This window comes from Canis aureus, chromosome 6 (assembly GCF_053574225.1).
Source record: "Canis aureus isolate CA01 chromosome 6, VMU_Caureus_v.1.0, whole genome shotgun sequence".
Classification (NCBI taxonomy): domain Eukaryota; kingdom Metazoa; phylum Chordata; class Mammalia; order Carnivora; family Canidae; genus Canis; species Canis aureus.
Window position 1 is genome coordinate 5,550,642 of NC_135616.1, and position 7,440 is coordinate 5,558,081.

At 39.9% G+C, this 7,440-nt stretch overlaps 1 pseudogene; it reads left to right on the forward strand.

The window, feature by feature from the left end:
- The first annotated feature begins 5,625 nt into the window (after window positions 1-5,625).
- Window positions 5,626-7,182, forward strand: LOC144315101 (26S proteasome non-ATPase regulatory subunit 12 pseudogene; annotated as a pseudogene).
- The last annotated feature ends 258 nt before the right edge of the window (window positions 7,183-7,440 follow it).

Below are 7,440 nucleotides of genomic sequence, written 5' to 3' on the forward strand. Positions count from 1 at the left end.
AACCACAGGGGAAGCAGAGGTTCGCTGTTCGCATCTCGTCTCCAGAACTGCTGAACACCTGCACCTCTTGAATTTCATTCAAGATTCCTCATCAATAAGAGAATGTGTTCTTTCAAGAGGTCACAAACATTTCTGGAGCCTGGAGCATGAGTGTGGCTGGCATCCTGCCACGAGCCCCGGGAATCTCTTGAAAGTCTGTACTCTGGGCCCTTCTGGAAGGAGCTCTTTGTTCTGCGTCCTGCATGTGTGTATAATGGTCCCTGGGAGGTAATCTGGTATGTCTATTCAGAACAACTCACAAAAGGGAGGGTTGTAAACACTCTGATAGACAACGTTGGCTTTAATAAATTAACGATTACCTTAAAATGATTACACTCGCATGCTTCCTCCTCCCCACCCTGGGGGTTCTGGGTCCTGCCAAATGCACCGAGCTTTTTATAAAACTGGCAACAGCAAGGAAATTCCAAGTCAAGAATGTGACGGAGGCCCCACTATCAGGGCAGGAGGAACAGGGGACACAGAAAAGCTGGGGGGAGGCAGTAATCTCACAGATTATTAATGAAGCAACTAGATGCAAACTACTGGTTAGCATGTTTTATGTGATCACAAATACATTCCTCTTAAAGAAGCTTAAAATTAAGGCTTGGAGTTACTTGCTGGTGTTTTCTTCGGTTCTGAGCAGTTTAAGGAAGTGGAATGCAGCTGTTTAAATGGATGCTATGGACTGAATTTCTACTCCTGAACTCCTCCGTAAGAACAAAGAAGTAAGTCTCATGATCATTAAAGGCACAAACCACATGACTACCTGTCCCAAAATCTTACTGCTAAAATCTTAGGTCCTATTTGGAAACTATTTACTAGAATTTGAGAACCAAAAATATGTCATCCCAAACGTGACTAGATCAACAGGTGGAGTCTATCAATTATTACCAAGACTCCTTAGGTTAACATTTTTTAAAGATTTTATTTATTTATTCATGAGAGACACAGAGAGGCAGACACACAGGCAGAGGGAGAAGCAGGCTTCCTATGGGGAAGGAAGGAAGGAAGGAAGGTCCACCTCAGGACCCCGGGATCACGACCTGAGGACCTGAGCCGAAGGCAGACGCCAAACCACTGGGCCACCCAGGCATTCCTTTAGGTTAACATTTTTATCAGAGACTTTGGGTATCTAGTCACTCATAGAGACATTTTTTTTTCTGCAAAAATCGAATTTTTTAGGAAAAATATCTGTTCACATCTTTTTAAAATTCAAAAAAAAATTTTAAGGTAATAGATTCTCCTGGCTCACAATTGAAAGGTAAAAAGGGGCGGGGATCCCTGGGTGGCTCAGCAGCTTAGCATCTGCCTTCAGCCCAGGGCGTGATCCTGGAGTCCTGGGATCGAGTTCCACATCGAGCTCCCAGCATGGAGCCTGCCCCCCCCCCCCCTTTGTGTGTCTCTCATGAATAAATATATAAAATCTTAAAAAGAAAAGAAAAGAAAAGAAAAAGGTAAAAAGGGCATAAAAAGTGAAAGTCAGCTTCCTACCCAGTCCTTCAGCCTCTCATTTTCCCTCCCTTGAGGCGGCCAACATTTTCATGTTCTTGTGAATTCTTCCAGACACTTTCTTGCATACAAGCAAATACGTACATACATTTTTCTGTTTTACACAAATGGTAGAATATTATACACAATTCTACATCTTGCTTTTTTCTGTTAACAATATATCTTAAGAGAGTCTCTACTGTTCACCATTATCCCACTATAAGAATGTATCATCGCTGACTCAGTTACCAATGTTGGGCACTTAGGTCCAATCTTTTGTGCTACAAACAATGTTGAGTGGATGCCCTTGTGACAGTATCATCTGTAAGGTAAGCTTCTAAACACGAAATAGCTGGATCAATGCACATATGCCAAACGCACTCCTCCCCCGCAAAGAGGATGTGGAAAGCTGCATTCCCACAATGACATGTATTCTAATTTGCATCTCTCAAATTTTGAGAGAAGTTAGGAATCTTTCATAGTCATTGGCATTTCTTTTTCTCTGAATAGTCCATTTATATACTCCAACTATTTTATTATTGGGTTGTAATTCTTTTTCTTATTGACATGAAAAAGTTTTTTCAACGTATCATGTCTTTTTCATTGTTTAGGATTTTTTTTTTTAATTCCCAAATTCAAGTTTTGGCTTTGTAGTAAAATGTAACAATCTTCTAAAGAGAAGCTGTAAAATTTTTAAATTGTAATTAAGATGGCCTTTCCTACCCTAAAATTAAAAAATAATTCTCTTTATGGGGGTACTTTTGTGGTTTAATATTTTTGTATATAAATCTTTGATTGGTATGGAATAAGGTATAAGGTATGAGGTATGATTTCAGTTTCATTCTTTCTCAGATGGTTGACACTATGGAATGAAAGTTTGTGTCCTTCCCAAAGTTTATATGTTAAAGTCCCAACAAATCCTCAATATGATGGTATTGGGGGTGAGGCTTTGGGGAGGCAATTTGGCTTAGATAAAGTCTTGAAAGTACAGCCCCCATGATGCGATCAGTGTTCTTATAAAAGAAAGGAAGAGACAGGAGATATCTTTCTCTGTGTATACATACCAAAGAAAGATCATGTGAGCGCATAACCAGGAAGAAGGTCTTTGCCAAGTGCTTGACCATGCTGGCACCCTGATTTCAGACTTCCCAGTCTCCAGAACTATGAGAAATAATTTTTTTAAAAGATTTTATTTATTTATCTGAGACAGAGAGAGAGGGCACAAGCAGAGAGGAGGGTCAGAGAGAGAAGCAGACTCCCCACTGAGCGTGAAGCCCAATGTGGGGCTCCATCATGACCTGAGCCAAAGGCAGAAGCTTAGCTGACTGAGCGTCCCCAAGACATAAATGTTTACTGTTTATGACACCCAGTCTGTAGCATTTGTTGATAGCAACCTGAGCTAAGTTACCCAGTTGTTCCCACATTTACCTAATAACAATTTCACACTGGTATGTAATGCCATCTTTATCTTATACTTTACATTTTGTACATTTGTAACTATTTCTGGGCATATCCATAGATAGGTATGTTAATCTGCTAGTACCACACTGGTTTAATTACTATACCATCTATCATGTTTTAATTTCCCTGACCTGGTTTTAAGTGCATTTCATACATAATTTAGTATTGGTGTTCTATGATGCAACCAACAGAAAAAGTTTTTTTTTTTTTTGAGAGAGAGAGGGAGAGCACACAAGTAAGTGGGGGAAAGGGGCAAAGGGAGAGAGAGAGAGAGAGAGAGAGAGAGAATCTTAAGCAGGATCCACTCCCACTGTGCAGAGCCTAATGCAGGGCTTGATCCCAGGACCCTGAGATCATGACCTGAGCCAAAATCAAGAGTTGGATGCTTAACCAAATAAGCTACCCAGGTGCCCCCAACAGAAACAGATTCTTAAGCAAGGAAAAGCTTTTAAATATAAGGTTCTTGGGGTAGATCTCAGAATCAAAGGAATCAAACTGGGAAGTGTAGGAAGTAGGTCAACTCCAGGGAATTCCAATAGTAGAGCTTCTCTTCAGAGTGGTGCCATAAATGTGATTTAATTTCTGTGTCACTATCTTCAAGTTCCAAATTCTTGAGCTAGAGATGGGTTGTACTGGCTTAGATCAGGTGTCTTGCTGGATCAACAGAGAAGAGGCCACAGTGAGAAAGTCACGGTGAGAAGGAAGTTGCCCCCGTTAATGTATCTACCACACATATAGATTCTTGACACCATCCTTCTAAATCCTTGCTAACTATACATTTCTATATTGAAAAGTAAATGGCCAGGCTTCTATTATCAGCAACTTAGCATCCTGGAAAAAATTCCAGATAATGAGAAATGCTGATACAATATAACCAATGGGCGTTTTTTTGTTTGTTTGTTAAATGTTTAACTGCACTTGTGAAAAACTAAAGAAAGTTTCTAGGTTAAAAAAGAAAAGGGGCACCTGGGTGGTTCAATTGGTTAAGTGTCTGACTCTTGTTTTTTTTTTATTATTTAATTTATGATAGTCACACACAGAGAGAGAGAGAGAGAGAGAGAGGCAGAGACACACGCAGAGGGAGAAGCAGGCTCCATGCACCGGGAGCCCGACGCGGGACTCGATCCCGGGTCTCCAGGATCGCGCCCTGGGCCAAAGGCAGGCACCAAACCGCTGCACCACCCAGGAATCCCCTGACTCTTGGTTTTGGCTCAGGTCAGGATCTTATGGATCATGAGATGGAGCCCCGCATTAGGCTCCGCTCTCAGCAGGGAGTCTGCTTGAAGATTTTCTCCCTCTGCCCTTCCCCACCACTCTCTCTCTCTCCCTCAAATAAATAAATAAATCTTTAAAAATAAAACAGAAAACCAGGGCACCTGGGTGGCTCAATCAGTTAAGCATCCAACTCTTGATTTTGGCTCAGGTCATGATCTCAGGGTCCTGGATCAAGCCTTGTGTTGGGCTCCACGTTCAGTGGGGAGTCTGCTTGAGGATTCTCTTTTTCCCTCTCCCTCTGCTCCTCCCCCTGCTAGCTCTCTCTCAAAATAAATAAATAAGTCTTAAAAAAAAAAAAAAAGGAAGAAAAATCTGATGCTGAAGCTAAAAGCCACACTGGCACTGTTGTCACCCCTGCCCTGAGAGTATTAGCTGATCTCAAACGAACAAGATACTCAAGTTTTAATGAGCAAGAAGACAGAAGACGAGACATCAGCCCACACAAAGTAGGTGTTATAGATTGGAGGCCCTCTCCTACCTCCCAGCAAGCTCAGACTCTTGAAAGGGTGTAGTTTTATAAAGTGAGGACTCGCAAAGATTCTCTCTCTGACAATAGGAGAACAGAGGACAAAAGAACAACTGTCTGTGTTGCTCTGGATGGGGCAAATGTCTCCTTGAGAGTTCATGACCATGAGCTTGTCTTCATGCTGCTCTGGAGTTCAAATTCAAATTCTATTACTGATTATGCTTATTAAATCTAGAAATTCACAGTAAGAATTTCTGGGTTAGTAACACTGTGGGGCAGCTGCAGAAGTGAAAAAAAAAATCCTCCCATAAAGTATATATACACAAACCCAGGTCTCCTAGGAATGGGATAGCCCTGTTGAACACAAGTTTACCCCCTCAAAATATAAAATGTATGTAGAAAGAGGCATAAAAAGTGAAATAGACATGAAAAGTTTAATCACTGGAGTTAAAGCCATCAGAATGCTACTCTGGCAAAATCTTTAGGTACAACGACTATCTATGGGTACCATCGCTGTCTGATTAATTGCCTATACCCTTTGACCATCTAACACTAAACACACACTTTACTTGCTGACAGACCCTCAGAATAAAATTGTCCTATTACTAAAAACACCCAGAAACTCCCACAGCTTTCTGTCAATAACTGTCTATACCTTATAACCAGTCTAGACATTGACTCTACCAATAGGTGATTTACTCCCCAAATACCAACAGATATGAGTTTTAAAAGCTTATTAAACAATACCTCAATTTATTCTCTTAAAAAATAAAAAATTCCTCAACAATGTAGTTTTAGAGGGAACATACTTCAACATAATAAAGGCCTTATATATATGAAAACCCCACACTAACATCACATTCAATAGTGAAAAACTGGATGTTCAGGCAGGGACCATGGCAGATGGCAGCTCGGAGCGGGCTGATGGACACATCGTCAAGATGGAGGTGGACTACAGTGCCACAGTGGATCAGAGACTGCCCGAGTGCAAAAGCTGGCCAAGGAAGGAAGACTTCAAGAAGTCATTGAAACCCTTCTCTCTTTGGAGAAACAGACCCACACTGCTTCTGATATAGTGTCTACATCCCGCATCTTAGTTGCAGTAGTGAAAATGTGCAATGAGGCTAAAGAATGGGATTTACTTAATGAAAATACTATGCTTTTGTCAAAAAGACGGAGTCAGTTAAAACAAGCTGTTGCAAAAATGGCTCAACAGTGCTTGTACCTACGTTGAGGAAATCACAGACCTTCCAATCAAACTTCGGTTAATTGATACTCTATGAATGGTTACAGAAGGAAAGATTTATGTTGAAAGTGAATGTGCTCGCCTGACTAAAACATTAGCAACTATAAAAGAGTAAAATGGTGACGTCAAAGAGGCAGCCTCCATTTTACAAGAGTTACAGGTGGAAACCTATAGGTTAATGGAAAAGAATGAGTGAGTGGAGTGTATTTTGGAGTAAATGAGGCTCTGCATAGCTGTGAAGGATTACATTCATACACAAATCATCAGCAAGAAAATTAACACCAAATTTTTCCAGGAAGAAAATACAGATAAATTAAAGTTGAAATATTAAAAAAAAAAGTTGAAATATTATAACTTAATGATTCAGCTGGATCAACATGAGGGATCCTATTTGTCTATTTGTAAGCACTACAGAGCAATATATGATCCTCTCTCTATATAGGCAGTAAGTGAAAAGTGGCAACAAGCTCTGAAAAGTGTTGTCCTCTATGTGATCTTGGCTTCTTTTGACAACAAACAGTCAGATTTGGTTCACCGAATAAGTGGTGACAAGGAGTTAGAAGAAATTCCTAAATACAAGGATCTTTTACAGCTCTTTACTACAATGGAGCTCATGCTTTGGTCCACCCTTGTTGAAGACTGTGGAATGGAGTTAAGGAAATGGTCTCTTGAGAGTCCAGCGACTGATGTTTTTGGTTCTATAGAAGAAGGCAAAAGGAGGTGGACAGACTGAAAGAACAGAGTTGTGGAACATAATAACGGCCAAGTATTACACCAGGATAACAATGAAGAGGATGGCTTAGCTTCTCTGTCTGTTGATGAGTCAGAAGTGTTTCTTTCAAATCTAGTAGTTAACAAGACCATCTTTGCTAAAGTAGACAGGTTGGCCAGAATTATCAACTTCCAGAGACCCAAGGATCCAAGTAATTTATTAAATGACTGGTCTCAGAAACTGAACTCACTGATGTCTCTAGTTAACAAAACTACACACCTCATAGCCAAAGAGGAGATGATATACAACCTACAATAAGGGTCTCAATGCCCCTAATGCTTTTAGATAAGAGTTAAAATTGGAAGTCATAAAAGACTGTTATGGTGTATATGTTGTTTTTTTTTTTCTATTCTCAGCTCCTTTGTCTAAAATTTAAAAGATAGTGAATATGTTTAAGGCCCTTTCCAACCTTTCAGTTCCCCAATTTTATCATTAACTTTGCATTTGCAACTGATGCAAAAAAATTCTATTTCTGTTGTCTATGAACTCAAACAATTGTGTCATAACTTAACCAAATGTGTTTTTCTATCATTTGAAGACTTTTTAAGCTATTATTTGTTCTCATTCAGCTAACAATCATAATAATCATGATAAAAGCAGTATATATATGCACATTGACTTTCAAAAAAAAATGGTGAAAAACTGAGAGCTTTTCCCCTAAGGTCAGGAACAAAACAGGGATGTCCACTCTCG